Genomic DNA, 17,396 nt, shown 5'->3' on the forward strand with positions numbered 1-17,396 from the left:
TGTGTTGATATCGGTGAGGGTCATGCTGGGATCGGTGTGTGAACATCAGTGAGGGGCAGTCTTGGGGCTGTGTGTGGACAGCGGTGACGGTAAGGCTGGGGGCGGTGTATGGACGTCAGTGACAGTCAGGCTGGGGGCGGTGTGTGGACGTAGTGAGGGGCAGGCTACGGATGGTGCATGGATGTCAGTGAGAGTCAGATTGCGGAGAGTGCATGGATGTCGGTGAGTGTCAGACTGGGGGTGTGCATGGGCGTTGGTGATGGTCAATCTCGGGGCAGTGCAAGGACGTCGGCGATGGTCAGGCGGGGGGCGGTGTGTGGATTGCGGTGTGGGTCAGGCTGGGGTTGGGTGTGTGTACGACGGTGATGGCCAGGCTGTGGGTGGTGTGTGGACGGTGGTGAGGGTCATGCTGGTGTGGTGTGTGAACATCAGTGATGGTCAGGCTGGGGGTGGTGTGTGGCAGTCGGTGAGGTTCAGGATGTGGGTGGTGTTTGGATGGTGGTGTGGGTCAGGCTAGGGCTGGTGTGTTGACATCGTGAGGGTCATGCGAGGATCGGTGTGTGGATGTGAGTGAGGGGCAGTCTGTGGGCGGTGTATGGACGTCTGTGTGGGTCACACTGGGGATGGTGGGTGGTCGTCAGTGAGTGTCAGGTTGGGGGCGGTGCATGGACATCGGTGAGAGTCAGACTGGGGGGGTGTCTGGACGGCGGTGTCAGGCTGGGAGCGGGATGAGGACCACGGTGTGGGTTAGGTGGCAGGCGGTGTGTGGACTTCGTTGAGGTTCAGGCAGGGGGTGACGTGTAGGAAGCAATGAGGGTCAGGCTGTGGCATTGTGTAGACGTCGTCGAGGTTCAGGCAGGGGGCGGTATGTGGACGGCGGAGAGGGTCAGGCTGGGGACGGTGTGTGGACATGGTTGAGGATCAGGTTGGGGGCAGTGGGTGCACATCGCTGAGGGTCAGGCTGTGGTTGGTGTGTGGACCGCGATAAGGGTCATGCTGGAGGTTGTGTGTGAACGTCGGTGAGGGTCAGGCTGGGGTCAGTGTGTGGACGTCAGTGAGTGCCATATTGTGGACAGTGCATGGAGTCAGTGAGGGTCAGATTGGGGACAGTGTGTGGACGTCGGTGAGTGCCATATTGGGGACAGTGCGTGGACTGCTCTGAGGGTCAGGGTGGGGACATTGAGTGGGTGGCAGTTATGGTCATGCTGGGGGCAGTCAATGGACTTCGGTGATGGTCTGGCTGGGGATGGCGCATGGACAGTGGTGAGGGTCAGGTGGGTGCAGTAGGTGCACGTCGGTGATGGTCAGGCGGGGGTCTGTGTGTGGATGGCGGTGAGGGTCAGGCTGGGGGCGGAGCGTGGACTTCGGTGAGGGTCAGGCCAGGGGTAGTGTGTGGACTCTGGTGAGGGTCAGGCTGGGGGCGGTACATGGACGTCGGTATGGGTCAGGCTGGGGGCGATGTGTGGACGTCGACAGGGTCAGATTAGGGACTTTGCGTGGACGTCGGTGAGCGTCAGATTGGGAACGGTGCATGGACCCTGGTGAGTGTCAGTTTGCGGATGGTGAATGGAGGCAGTAGACCGTGGTGAGGGTCAGCCTGGGGGTGGTGCATCGACGTCGGGGATTGTCATGCTGGGGTTGGTGGGCGGATAGCGGTGAGGCTCAGATTGGGGGCAGTGAGTGCACGTCAGTAAGGGTCAGGCTGGGGTCAGTGTTTTGATGTCAGTGAGCGTCAGGCTAGGGACAGTATGTGGACATCGGTTTGAGTAAGACTGGGAAGGAGCGTGGATGTCGGTGAGTGTCAGGCTGAGGGCGGTGCGGGGGCAACGGTGACGTTCAGGCAAGGGCCATTGTGTGGACGGCTGTGACGGTCAGACTGAGTCAGTGTGTGTGGACGGTTGTGAGGGTTAGACTGGGTCGGTGTGTGGACGCCGGTTAGGGTCAGGTTGGGGGCAGTGGGTGCACATCAGAGAGGGTCAGGCTGGGGTCGGTGTGTGGATGTCAGTGAGTGTCAGGCTGTGGGCAGTATGCGGATATCGGCTTGAGTCAGACTGGGGGCGGAGCGTGTACGACTGTGAGGGTCAGACTGTGTTGTTGTGTGGATGGCAGTGAGGGTCAGGCTGGGGGTGGTGTTGAACGGCGTTGCGAGTCAGGCTGGGGGCGGCGTGGGGGCGGTGTGTGGAAAGTGGTGATTTTCTGGCTGGGGACGGTGTATGGACGTAAGTGAGGGGCAGGCTATGGGCGGTGCGTGGATGTCAGTGAGGGTCAGATTAGGGACAGTGGGTGGACGTCGGTTAGGGTCAGATTAGGGACAATGCATGAATGTCGGTGAGTGTCAGGCTGGGGGTGTGCATAGATGTCGTCGATGGTCAGGCTGGGGGCGGTGCATGGATTGCAGTGTTGGTCAGGCTGGGGTCGGTGTGTGGACGGCGGAGAGGGTCAGGCTGTGGGTGGTGTGTGGCCGGTGGTGAGGTCATGCTGGTGCAGTGTGTGAACATCAATGAGGGTCAGGCTGGGGGTGGTCTGTGGTGGTCGGTGAGGTACAGGCTGTGGGCAGTGTTTGCACGGCGGTGTGTGTCAGGCTGGGGCTGGTGTGTTGATATCAGTGAGGGGCATGCTGGGGCATGCTGGGATCGGTGTGTGGACGTCAGTGAGGGGCAGGCTGGGAGCGGTGTGTGGACGTCGGTGTGGGTCAGGCTGGGGGCAGTACGTGGACGTCGTTGAGTGTCAGATTAGAGACAGTGCATGGGCAGCGGTGAGGGTTAGATTGGGGACAGTGCGTGGAAGTTGGTGGGAGTCAGACTTGGGATGGTGTTTGGAAATTGATGAGTGTCAGATTGGGGAAGGTTCATGGAATCAGTGAAGACCAGGCTGTGGGCGCTGCGTGGACAGCCGTGAGGGTCAGGCTGGCGACAGTGAGAGGGCGGCAGTGATATTCAGGCTGAGGGCGGAGCATGACGTCGGTGAGGGTCAGGCTGGGGGCAGTGTTTGGACGTCAGTGAGGGTCAGGCTGGGGATGGTGTGAGGACGTCGGTGAAGATTAGACTGGGTCGGTGTGTGGATGGTGGTGTGGGTCAGGCTGGGGCTGGTGTGCGACATCGGTGAGGGTCATGCTGGGATTGGTGTGTGGTCGTCATTGAGGGTCAGAATGGGGGCGGTGTGTGGATGGCAGTGAGGGGCAGGGCGGGGCAGTTAGTGGATTGTGGTGCGGGTTACTCTGAGGATTGCGTGCGAACGGCAGTGAGTGACAGGCTGGGTGCAGTGTCTGTACGGCAGTGATGGTTAGGTGGGGGGCGGTGTGTGGACGGCGGTGAAGGTCAGGCTTGGGGGCAGTGTTGGGGGAATAATGATGGTCAGGCAGTGGGTGGTGTATGGATGTTGGTGAGGATCAGGCTGGGGACGGTGTAGGTTCGGCAGTGAGGGTCAGGCTTGGGGCGTTGTGTGGACAGAGGTGAAGGTCAGGCTGGGGGTGGAGTGTGGTTTTCGGTGAGGGTCTGGCTGAGGATGGTGTTGAACAATGGTGAGGTTCAGGTGGGCGTTGTGTGGGGGTCAGTGAGCGTCAGGTTTCGGGCGGTGTGTGGACGTCGGTGAGCGTCAGGCTCTGCATGGTGAGTGAAAGTCGGTGAAGATTAGTCTGGGGTGTTGTGTGGACGTCGGTGAAGATTAGACTGGGGCAGTGTGTGGACAGCAGTGTGGGTCAGGCTGGGGCTGGTGTGTTGACATCGGTGAGGGTCATGCTGGGATCAGTGTGTGGACATCAGTGAGGGGCAGGCTGGGGGTGGTGTGTGATCATCGTTGAGGGTCAGAATGGGGACGGTGTGTGGATGGCAGTGAGGGGCAGTGTGGGGGTGGTTAGTGGATAGTGGTGAGGGTTACTCTGGGGATTGTGTGCCGACGGCGGTGAGTGACAGGCTGTGTGTGGTGTGTGTACGGCAGTGAAGGTCAGGCGGGGGACAGAGTTTGGACGTCACTGAGGGGCAGGCTGAGGCCAGTGTGTGGACGGCAGTGAGGGTCAGGATGGGGACGGTGTGTGGTTGTGCGTGAGGATCAGAATGGGGACAGTGTGTGCACCTCAGTGAGTGTCAGGCTGGAGGTGGAGTTTTGACGGTCATGAGGGTCAGGCTGGGGCAGTGTGTGGACGGTGGTGAGGGTCAGTTTGTGGGCAGTGCGTGCACTTCAGTGAGGGTCAGGCTGGGGTCGGTCTGTGGTCAGCGGTGAGGGTCAGGCTGCAGGCGGTGCGTGGACGTCGGTGAGAGTCAGACTGGGTGTCGTGCGTGTACGTTGCTGTGGGCAGGCTGAGGGCAGTGTTGAGGCAACGGTGATGGTCAGGCTATGGGCGGTCTATGGTAGTCGGTGAGGGTCAGGCTGGGTACAGTCTGTGGATGGCAGTGAGTGTCAGGCTTGGTGCATTGTGCAGATGGCGGTGAAGATAAGGCTTGGGGTGGAGTGTGGGCAGCAGTGAGGGACAGGCTGTGGCGGTGTTCATCATCGTTGCCATTCAGCCTGTGAGTGGTGTGTGGATGGTGGTATGGGTCAGGGTAGGCGTGGTGAGTGGACGGCGGTGAGGGTCAAACTTGGGGGCAGTGTTATGGCAATGGTGATGGTCAGACAGTGGGCAGTGTATGAATGTTGGTGAGGGTCAGGCTGGGGACAGTGTGTGGATGGCAGTGAGGTTAAGGCTTGGGGCATTGTGTGGACAGCGGTGAAGGTCAGGCTGGGGGTGGATTGGGGCTTACAGTGAGGGTCAGGCTGGGGGTGGAGTGTGGCTTTTGGTGACGGTCAGGCTGAGGGTGGTGTTGAAAAATGGTGAGGTTCAGGCTGGGGGCGTTGTGTGGACGTCGGTGAGCATCAGGCTTCGGGTGGTGTATGGACGTCGGTGAGCGTCAGGCTGGGCATGGTGAGCGGACGTTGGTGAGAGTCAGGCTGGGGGTCGGTGATGGTTAGACTGGGGCATTGTGTGGACTGCGGTTTGGGTCAGGATGGGGCTGTTGTGTTGACATTGGTGAGGGTCATGCTGGGGGTGGTGTGTGGATGTCAGTGATGGTCAGGCTGGGTGCGATGTGTGGACGTCGCTGCGGGTTGAAAATGGGGGCGGTGTTGGATGGCAGTGAGGGGCCGTCTGGGGGTGTTTAGTGGACTGCGGTTGGGTCACTCTGGGGAATGTATGTGGGCGGCCATGAGTTTCAGGCCGATTGCGGTGTGTGTACGGCAGTGTAGGTCAGGCGGCGGGCGGTGTGTGGATGGCAGAGAGTGCCAGGCTGGAGGCAGTGTGTGGATGGCGGGGAGGGTCATGCTGGGGAGAGTGAGTGGACGTGGTTGAGGGTCGGAATGGCGGCTGAGCGTGCACTTTTTTGAGGGTCAGGCTGAGGGTGGTGTGTTGACGGCAATGAGGGTCAGGCTTGCGGCGGTGGGTGGACGGCGGTGAGGGTCAGTTTGTAGACACAGCATGCACGTCCGTGAGAGTCAGGCTGAGTTCAGTGTGTGGACGGTGGTGAGGGATAGGCTGCGAGCGGTGTGTGGACGGTGCGGGGTCAACGGTGACGGTATCAGATTGGGGTGGTGTGTCAACAGTGGTGTGTGTCAAGCATGGGGTGGTACGTGTACGGCAGTGAAGGTCAGGCTGATGACAGTGCGTGCACGTTGGTTAGGGTCAGGCTGGGGCAGTGTTTTGACGTCAATGAGGGTCAGGCTGGGGGCAGTGTGTGGATAGCGGTGAGGGTCAGTTTGGGGGCACAGCGTGCACGTCGGTGAGGGTCAGGCTGAGTTCAGTTTGTGGATGGTGGTGAGGGTCAGGCTGGGGGCAGTGCTTGGACGTTGGTGAGAGTCAAGCCGCGGGAGGTCGTTGGGCAACGCTGACGGTCAGGATGTGGGCGGTGTATGGATGTCAGTGAGGGTCAGGCTGGGGGAGGTGTGTGGACGGCAGTGACCGTCAGGCTGGGGCGGTATTAAATGGCGTTCTTAGTCCGCCTGGGAGCGGTGTGTGCACAGTGAATTGGGTCAAGATTGGGGTGATGTGTGGATGGAGGAGAGAGTCAGGCATGGGTCAGTGTGTGGACAGTGGTGATGATCAGGCTTGGGGCAGTGTGTGGACGGCAGTGAGGGTCAGGCTTCGGGAGGTGTCTGGACGTCGGTGACAGTCAAGCTGGGGGTGGTCGTTGGGCAACACTGACGGTCAGGATGTGTGCGGTGTATGGATGTCAGTGAGGGTCAGGCTGGGGGAGGCGTATGGATGGTGGTGAGGGATTGGCTGCGGGCAGTGAATGGACGTCGGTGAGAGTCAAGCGGAGGTCGTGTGTGGATAACAGTGAGTGTCAGGCCGGGGGCGGTGTGTGGACTTTGGTGAGGGTCAGATTGGTGACAGTGCGTGGACGTTGGCGAAAGTCAGACTGGGGATGCTGCGTGGACATAGGTGAGTGTCAGATTGGGGACATTGTGTGGATGTCGTTGAGGGCCTGACTGTGGGCCGTGCGTGGATGGCAGTAAGGTTCAGGCTGGAGATGGTGAGTGAGCAGCAGTGATCATCAGGGTGGAGCGGTGCATGCACGGTGGTGAGGGCCAGGCCGGAGGCGGTGCATGGACGTCGGTGATGGTCAGGCTGAGGACAGTGCATGTATGTCAGTATTGGTTCAAGCTGGAGGCAGTGCGTGGACATCGGTGAGAGTCAGACTGGGGGCGGTGTGTGGACAGCGGTGTTGGTCAGATTGCAGGCGATGTGGGGGCAATGGTGACGGTCAGACTTGGGGTGATGTGTGGACAGCGGAGCGGGCCACATATGGGGTAGTGAGTGGACGGTGGTGAGGGCCGGGCTGGGGGTGGTTTATGTACATTTGTGAAGGTCAGGCTGGGAGCAGTGTGTGGACGGCGGTTAGGGGTCAGGCTGGGGACGGTGTGTGGACATGGGTGATGGCCAGAATGGGGGCAGTGCATGCGCGTCGGTGAGGGTCAGGTTGTGGGCGTGTGTTGACGGGAATGAGGATCAGGCTGGGGGAGGTGTGTGTATAGCGGTGAGGGTAAGTTTTGGAGCAGAGCATGCACATTGATGAGGGTCAGGCTGGGTCTGGTGCATGGGCAGTAGTGAAGGTCAGTCTGTGGGCAGTGTATGGATGTCAGTGAGGGTCAGGCAGGAGGCGGTGTGTGGACGGCAGTGAGGGTCAGGCTGTGGGCGGTTGGGGCAACGGTGATGGTCAGGCTGTGGGCGGTGTATGGATGTCAGTGATGGTCAGTCTGGGGGCGATGTTTGGACAGCAATGAGGTTCAGGCTGGGGCGGTGCCTTGAAGATGGTGATGGTCAAGCTGGGGACGGTGTGTGGATGTCGGTGAGCGTCAGGTTGGGGGCAGTGGGTGCACATCAGTGAGGGTCAGGCTGGGGTTAGTGTGTGGACGTTGTTGAATGTCAGGCTTGTGGCAGTGTGTGGACGTTGGTGAGAGTCAGACTGGTGGTAGTGCATGAACGTCGGTGAGGGTCAGTCTGGGGGCAGTGGGTGCACATCAGTGAGGGTCAGGCTGGGGTTAGTGTGTGGACGTTGTTGAATGTCAGGCTGGGGGCAGTGTGTGGACGTTGGTGAGAGTCAGACTGGTGGTAGTGCATGAACGTCGGTGAGGGTCAGTCTGGGGGCAGTGGGTGGACGGTGGTGAAGGTCAGTTTAGGGGCAGAGGGTGCACATCAGTGAGGGTCAGGCTGGGATTAGTGTATGGACGCCGCTGAATGTCAGGCTGGGGGCAGTGTGTGGATGTTGGTGAGAGTCAGACTAGTGGTGGCACGTGAATGTTGGTGAGGGTCAGGCTGAGGCGGTGTGTGAATGGGTGTGAGGGTCAGTTTGGGGGCAGAGCATGCACATCAGTGAGGGTCCGGCTGTGTTCGGTATATGGACAGTGGTGATGGACAGGCTGTCGGCGGTGTGTGGACAGTGGTGAGGGTCTGGCTGCGGGTGGTGCTTGGACATCGGTGAGAGTCATTCTGGTGTCAGTGCATGGAAGTCGGTGAGGGTCAAGCAGGGGGTGGTGTTGGGGCAACGGTGATGGTCAGAATGTAGGCAGTGTATGGATGTCGGTGAGGGTCAGGCTGCGGGCGGTGTTAAACGGCGTTGTTCGTCAGCCTGGGAGCGGGATGTGCACGGTGATATGGGACGGGATTGGGGTGGTGTGTGGATTGATTTGAGAGTCAGGCTTGGGTCGGTGTGTGGATGGCAGTGAGGATCAGACTTGGGGCAGTGTGTGGACGGTGGTGAGGGTCAGACTTCGGGCGGGAGTGTGGATGGCTGAGAGCATCAGTCTGGGGGCAGTGTGTGGACGGTGGTAAGGGTCAGGCTGAGGGTGATGTGTGGACGTCAGTGAGGGTCAAGATTGGAGAGGTGTGAGGACATCGGTGAGCTTCAGGCTGGAGGTGGTGTGTGGACGGCGGTGAACATCAACTGGGTGTGGTGTGTGCATTTCAGTCAGGTCCAGGCTGGTTGGCAGTGTGTTGATGGCGGTGAGGTTCAGTCTGGGGGTTGAGTCTGGGCCGCGGTTAGGGTCAGGCTGGGGCGGTGTTGAACGTCGTTGTGAGTCAGCCGGGGACTGATGTGTGGACAGTGGTATGGGTCAGGATGGGGTGGTGAGTGGAAGGCTCCGAGGGTCAGGGTGGGGGCGGAGTGTGGCTTTCGGTGAGGGACAGGCTGAGGATGGCGTTTCACACTGGTGAGGTTCAGGCTGAAGGCAGTGTGTGGACGGCGGTGAGGGTCAGGCTTCGCGTGGTGTCTGGATGATTGAGAACATCAGGCTGTGGGCGGTGTGTGGATGTCAGTGAGGGTCAGGCTGGGGGCGGTGTGTGGACTGTGGTGAAGGTCAGCCTGGGGGCAGTGTGTGGATCAGGCTGGGCGCAGTTTGCGGTTGGCGATGAGGGTCAGAGTGGGGTGTATTCGACGGCGGTGAGGGTCAGAGTGGGGGCCGTATGTGGAAGGGTGTGTGGGTCAGGCTGGGGGTGGTGCATGGATGGCAGTGAGGGTCAGGCTGGTGGTGGAGTGTGGGCAGTGTTGAGGGTCAGGCTAGGGCAGTGTTGAACTTCATTGCGAGTCAGCCTGGGAGCAGTGTTAGAACGGTGGTATTGGTCGTGGTGGGTGTGGTGAGTGAACGGTGTTGAGGGTCAGACTGTGGTCGGTGTATGGCTGTCAGTGAGAATCAGGCTGGGAACGGTGTGTGGAAGGCAGTGAGGGTCAGGCTTGGGGCATGGTGTGGAGGGCAGTGAGGGTCAGGATGGGGTTGGAGTTTGGCTTTCAGTGAGGGTCAGTCTGAGGGTGGTGTTGAACAGTGGTGAGGTTCAGGATGGGGACGTTGTGTGGATGGCAGTGAGTGTCAGGCTTCAGGCTGAGTGTGCAATTCGGTGAGCGTTAGGCTGGGGATGGTTAGTGGACATCAGTGAGAGTTAGGTTGGAGGTGTTGTGCGGATGTTCTTGAAGATTAGAAAGGGGAGGTGTGTGGTCGGCGGCTTTGGTCAGGCTGTGGCCGGTGTGTGGACATCGATGAGGGTAATGCTGGGGGTGGTGCGTGGACATCGGTGAGGGTCAGACTGGGTGCAGTGCGTGGGCGTCGGTGGGGGTGGGATTAGGGAAAGTGCGTGGATGTCACTGAGGGTCAGATGGGGACAGGGCCTGGGCGTCGGTGAGAGTCAGACTGGGGATGGTGCCTGGACATCGGCGAGTGTCAGATTAGGGACGGTGCATGGAGTCAGTGAGGCCCAGGCTTTGGGGAGTGCGTGGACGGCGGTGACGGTCAGGCTGTGGATGGTGAGTGGGCGGCAGTGATGGTCAGCTGGGGGCGGTGCGTGGACGGCGGTGAGGGTCAGGTTGGGAGCAGTGGGTGCACATCGGTGAGGGTCAGGCTGGGTCTGGTGAGTGGATGTTGGTGAGAGTCAGGCTGGGGGCGTTTTGTGGACGGTGGTGAGGGTCTGGCTGGGAGCGGAGTGTGGATGTTGGTGAGTGTCAGGCTGGGGACCGTATGTAGATGGCGGTGACAGTCAGACTGGGATGGTGTGTGGACAGCAGTGAGTGTCAGGTTGGGTGCGGTGTGCAGACATCGGTGAATGTCAGGCTATTGGTGGTGTGTGGACGTCGGTGAGGGTCAGGCTGGTGATGGTGTGTGGACAATCGTGAGTGCCAGGTTGGTGGCGGTGTGTGGACTTCGGTGAGGGTCGGACTGGGGATGGTGTGTGGACGTCGGTAAGGGTCAGATTGGGGACAGTGCGTGGACGACGGTGAGAGTCAGATTGGGGATGGCGCATGGAGACGATGAGGGCCAGGCTGTGGGCAGTGAGTGGACCAGTGTACGGGTCAGGCTGGGGAGCGGTGCATGGACGGTGGTGAGGGTCAGGTTGTGGGCAGTGGGTGCACATCAGTGAGAGTCAAGCTAGGGTCGGTTTGTGGATGTCAGTGAGGGTCAGGCTGATGACTGTATGGGGACGTCGGTGAGAGTCGGACTGTGGGGTGCGTGGACTTCGTTGAGTGTCAGACTAGGGGTGGTTTTTGGGCAACGGTGATGTTCAGGCAGGGGCCATTGTGTGTGGACAGGTATGAGTGTCAGACTGGGGGCGGTGTGTGGACGTCAGTGACGGTCAGGCTGGGGGTGGTGTGTGGATGGCGGTGATTGTCGGGCTGTGGGTGGTGTTGAAAGCCGTTGCGAGTCAGGCTGTGGGCAGGATGTGGACTGTGGTGAGGGTCAGGCTGTGGATGGTGTGTGGACGTCGGTGAGGGTCTGACTCTCACCGAAAGCCACACTCCACCGCCAGCCTGACCCTCCCCAACGTCCTCTCACCACCCCCATTCTGACCCATAGCACCGTCCACACACTGCTCCCTATGCTGACTCACAATGACATTCAACATTGCCACAGCCTCACCCTCACCGTTGCCCACACTCCACCCCCAGCCTGACACTCACCACCGTCCATACAATGCCACAAGCCTGATCCCACTGCCATCCTCACACCGACCTAACACTGACTCTCACCTCTATCCACACACCATCCCTAACCCCTCAACTGAGTGTGAGGGGTTCAGCGTGACAGTGAAATAGTGAGTGTGAGTTGGTCAGGGTGACGGTGATGGATTGAGTGTGAGGTTGTCAGGGTGACGGGGATGGATTAAGTGTGAGAAGATCAGGATGACGGTGATGGAGTGCATGTGAGGCAGTCATGGTGATAGTGATGGAGTGAGAGTGAGGGTGTCAGGGCGACGATGATGGAATGAGTGTGTGGCGGTAAGGATGAAGGTGATGGAGTGAGTGTGAGGGTGTCAGGGCGACGATGATGGAATGAGTGTGTGGCGGTAAGGGTGAAGGCGATGGAGTGAGTGTGAAGGGGTCAGTGTGACAGTGAAGAAGTGAGTGTGAGGTTGACCGGTTGACGGTTGTGGAGTGAGTCTGAGAGGATTAGTCTGAAGGTGATGGGGTGAGTGTGAGGGGGTCAGTGTGATGCTGCTGGAGTGAGTGTGAGAGAGTCACTGTGACGGTGATGGAGTGAGTGTGAGGGGGTCAGGGTGACGGTGATGGAGTGAGTGTGAGAAGATCAGGATGATGGTGATGGAGTGAGTGTGTGTGGGACAGGGTGACGGTGATGGAGTGAGTGTGAAGGGGTCACTATGACTGTGATGGAGTGAGTGTGAGGGGTTCATGGTGATGGTGAAGGAGCGAGTGTGGGGGGTCAGGGTGATGGTGATGGAGTGAGTGTGAAGAGGTCATTGTGACGGAGATGGAGTGTGTGTGAGTGGGTCAGGGTGAATGTGATGGAGTGAGTGTGAGGGGGTCAGCGTGACAGTGAAGGAATGAGTGTGAGGGGTCAGCGTGATAGTGATGGCGTGCATGTGAGGGGGTCAGGGCGGTGGGGATGTAGTGGGTGTGGGGGGATGAGTGTGATGGTGATGGAGTGAGTGTGAGGAGGTCAGGGTGATGGTGACAGAGTGAGTGTGAGGGGAAGAGTGTGACGGTGGTGAAGTGAGTGTGAGGGGGTCAGTGTGACAGTGATGGAGTGAGTGTGAAAGGATTAGTGTGTCAGTGATGGAGTGAGTGTGAGGGGTCATGATGATGGTGATGAATTGAGTGTGAAGGGGTCAGTGTGACTGTGACAGAATGAGTGTGAGGGTGTCAGGGTGACGATCATGGAGTGAGCGTGAGGGGGTCACAGTGACGGTGATGGAGTTAGTGTGAGGGGGTCAGGGTGACGGTGATGGAGTGAGTGTGGTTTGGTCAGGGTGACAGTCATGGATTGAGTGTGTGGGGGTCAGTGTGACAGTGATGGAGAGAGTCTGAAATGGTGAGGGTGACGGTGATGGAGTGAGAGTGAGGGTGTCAGGGTGACGATGATGGAATGAGTGTGTGGCGATAAGGGTGAAAGTGATGGAGTGAGTGTGAAGGGGTCAGTGTGACAGTGGAGGAGTGAGTGTGAGGAGGTCAGGGCAGTGGCCATGGAGTGGGTGTGGGGGGATGAGTGTGACGGTGATGGAGTGAGTGTGAGGACGTCAGGGTAACAGTGATAGTGAGTGTGAGGGGAAGAGTGTGACTGTGATGAAGTGAGTGTGAGGGTGTTAGGGTGACAGTGACAGAGTGAGTGTGAGGGGGTCAGGGTGACACTGATGAAGTGAGTGTGAGGGGGTCAGGGTGACAGTGAAGGAATGAGTGTGAGGGTGTCACTGATCACCTCACACTCCATCACCATCACCCTGACCCCCTCAGACTCACTCAATCACTGTCACTGTGATTCCCTCACACTCACTCCATCACTCTCACACTGATCTCCTCACACTCATTCCATTACTGTCACCCTTAACCTTGCACAATCGTTCCATCACCGTCAGCATGACGCCTTCACACTCACTCCGTCACGTTCACCCTGACCCCCTCACACTCACGCGATCAGTCACACTGACCCCTTCACACTTACTCCATCACTGTCACAGTGATCCCCTTACACTCACTCCAGTACCATCACACTGATCCCCTCACACTCACTCCATCACCATCCCACTGACCCCCTCACACTCACTCCATCACCATCATCCTGACACCCTCACACTCACTCCACCATCGTCACCCTGACTCTCTCACCCGCAATCCATCATTGTCACCCTGATCCCCTCAGACTCACTCCATCACCCTCACGCTGAAACCCTCACACTCACACCATCACAGACACACTGACGCGTTCACACTCACTCCATCACATTCACAGTGATCCCATCACACACACTCCATCACTGTCACCCTGACCCCCTCACACTCACTCCATCACTGTCACCCTGACCCCTCACGCTCACTCCATCACTGCCACCTTGACCTCCTCACACTCACTCCATTACCGTCACCCTGAAAAACCCCACACTTACTCCATTACCACCCTCCTGACCCCCTCACAATCTTTCCATCACTGTCACGGTGACTTCCTCACACTCCGTCACTGTCACCCTGACTCCCACATATTCACTCCATCACCGCGTCACCCTGACCCCCTCACACACTCCATCATCATCACCCTGACCCTCTCACCCTCACTCCATCACTGTCACCCTGACCCCTCAGACTCACTCCATCACCGTCACCATGAAACCCTCACATTCACACCATCACAGACACACTGATACATTCACACTCACTCCACCACCGTCACAGTGATCCCATCACACTCACTCCATCATTGTCATCCTGACCCCCACACACATTCCATCTTCATCACCCTGACCCGCTCACACTCACTCCATCACTGCCACTCTGACCTCCTCACACTTACTCCATTACCGTCACCTTGACAAACCCAACACTCACTGCATCACCACGTTCCTGACCCCCTCACATTCTTTCCATCACCGTCACACTGACCCACTCACACTTGCTCCATCACTGTCACCATGATCGTCTCAGATTTACCCCATCACCATCATCTTGACACCCTCACACTCACTCCATCACCATCACCCTGACCCCCGCACACTTACAAATTCACCGTCACCCTTACCCCCTCACACTCACTGCATCACCGTCACCCTGATCCCCTCACAGTCACAACTTCACCAACACCCTGACCGCCTCACACTCACTCCATCACCGTCACCCTGACCCCCTCACACTCAAAACTTCACCATCACCCTGACCCCCTCACACTCACTCCATCACCGTCACACTGATCCCCTTACACTCACTCCATCAACGTCACACTGACCTCCTCACACTCACTCCATTAACGTCACACTAATCCCCTCACACTCACTCCATCATTGTCACCCTGACCGCCTCACACTAGGCGATCACAGTCACACTGACCCCTTCACACTTACTCCAGCACCGTCCCACTGATCCCCTGACACTCACTCCAGCACCGTCCCATTGACCCCCTCACAATCATTCTATAACTGTCACTCAGACCCCTTCACACTCACTCCATCACCGTCACCCTGACACCCTCATACTCACTCCATCACTGTCACCCTGACCCCCTCACACTCACTGCATCACTCTAACACTGATCCCTCACACTCACTCCAACAATGTCACACTTTCCCCCCACTCTCACTCCATCACCGACACCCTTAACCTCTGACAATCATCCCGTCACCGTCACCATGACCCCATCACACTCACTCCATCAGTCACCCTGACCGCCTCACACTCGCTCAATCACAGTCACTCTGCCTCCTCACTCACTCCATCATCATCACATTGACCACCTCACACTCACTCCATCACCATCATCCTAACCCCCTCACACTTGCTCCATCACTGTCACCCTGGCCAACTCACACTCACATGATCAGAGTCACACTGACTTCTTCACACTTACTCCATCACTGTCACAGTGATCCCCTTACACTCACTCTATCACTGTCAACCTGACACACTCACACTCACTCCAACACCATCACCCTGACCCCCTCACACTCATTCCATCAATGTCACACTCATCCCCTCACACTCACTCCATCACTGTAACCCAGACCGCCTCACACTGACTCTATCATTGGCACCCTGAACCCCTCACACTGACGCAATCACAGTCATACTGAACCCCTCACACTCACTCCATCACCGTCCCCTACCGCCTCACACTCACTGCATCACCATCACCCTGACTCCCTCACACTCACACTATCAGCATAACACTGACAATCTCACACTCACTCCATCAGGGTCATACTGATCTCCTCACACATAATCCATGACTGTCACCCTGACCACCTCACACTCACTCCATCACCTTCACCTTAACCCCCTCACTCTCACTCTATCACCGTCATGCTGACCCCCCTCACACTCACTCCATCACCGTCATACTGATCCCCTCACACTCACTCCATCACCATCACCCTGACCAACTCACACTCGCTCCATCTCCATCACACTGACCCCCTCACACTCACTGCATCACCGTCATCCTTACCCTCTGACACTCACTGAATCACCGTCATCCTGACCCTCTCGCATTCACTCCATCAACTTCACACTGATCCCCTCACACTCACTCCACCACCATCACCCTGACCTATTCGCATCGCTCCATCACCAACACCATGACCCCCTCACTCTCATTCCATCATTGTCACACTGATACCCTTACATTCAAGCGATCACAGTCACACTGACCCCTTCACATTTGCTCCATCTCCATCACCCTGAGCCTCTCACACTCAAGCGATCACAGTCACAATGACCCCTTCACTTTTACTCCATCCACATCACACTGATCCGCTCACCTTCACACCATCAATGTCACCCTGACCCCCTCACGCTCACTCCATCACCATCACCCTTAACCTCTCACAATCATCCCGTCAACGTCACCATTACACTGTCACACTCACTCCATCACAGTCAACCTGAACCCCTCATACTCACTACATCATCGTCACCCTGACCCACTCACACTAACGCGATCACTGTCATTCGGACCCCACCACACATACTCTATCACCGTCACACTGATCCCCTCACACTCAATCTATCAACGTCACCCAGACCACCTCACACTCACTCCATCACCATCACCCTGACACCCTCACACTCACTCCATCACTCTAACACCGATCCCCTCACACTCACCACATCAATGTCACGCTTTCCCCCTCACTCTCACTCCATCACCGTCACCCTTAATCTCTCACAATTATCCCGTCACCGTCACCATGACCCCATCACACTCACACCATCACAATCACCCTGACCACCTCACACTCACTCCATCACCATCATCCTGACCCCCTCAGACTTGCTCCATCACCGTCACCCTGGCCCCCTCACACTCACACGATCACAGTCACACTGACTTCTTCACACTTACACAATCAATGTCACAGTGATCCCCTCACACTCACTCTATCACTGTCAAACTGACAAACTCACAATCACTCCATCACAGTCACACTGACCACCTCACACTCACTCCATTTCTGTCATCCTGACAAACCCCACACTCATTCCATCACCACCCTCCTGACCCCCTCACTATCTTTCCATCACTGTCACCCTGACCTCCTCACACTCCATCACTATCACCCTGACTCCCACATACGCACTCCATCACCATCACCCTGATCACCTCACACTCACTCAATCACCATCACCCTGAACCCCTCACTATCACTTCATCACTGTCACCCTGACCCACTCACACTCAATCTATCACTGTCACACTGACACCATCACACCCACGCTATCACTGTCACACTGACGCACTCACACTCCCTCCATCACTGTCACACTGACCCTTCACACTCACTCCATCGCTGTCACACTGATCACCTCACACTTACTCCATTTCTGTCACCTAACAACCCCCACACTCACACCATCAGCAACATCCTGACCCCCTCACAATCTTTCCATCACTGTTACCCTGACCACCTCACACTCCGTCACTGTCACCCTGACTCCCACATACTCACTCCATCACAGTCACCCTGATCCCTTCACACTCACTCCATTTCCGTCACCCTGAAAACCCCCACACTCACTCCAAGACCACCCTCCTGACCCCCTCAAAATCTTTCCATTACTGTCACCCTGACCTTCTCACACTCCATCACTGTCACCCTGACTCCCACATACTCACTCCATCACCGTCACCCTGACCGCCTCACACTCACTACATCACCATCACCCTGACTCCCTCACACCCACTCCATCAGCATCACACTGACAATCGCACACTCACTCCATCAGGGTCATACTGATCCCCTCACACTCAATCCATGACCGTCACCCTGACTCCCTCACACTCACTCCATCACCGTCACCATAATCGCCTCACACTAACTCCATCTCTGTCACACCGAACCCCTCACACTGACTCCATCACCGTCATCCTGGCCCTTTCACACTCACTCCATCAACTTCACACTGATCCCATCACGCTCACTCCATCACCGTCACCGTAACTTCCTCACA

The sequence above is a fragment of the Chiloscyllium punctatum genome, chromosome 21 (assembly GCF_047496795.1).
Source record: "Chiloscyllium punctatum isolate Juve2018m chromosome 21, sChiPun1.3, whole genome shotgun sequence".
Classification (NCBI taxonomy): Eukaryota; Metazoa; Chordata; class Chondrichthyes; order Orectolobiformes; family Hemiscylliidae; genus Chiloscyllium; species Chiloscyllium punctatum.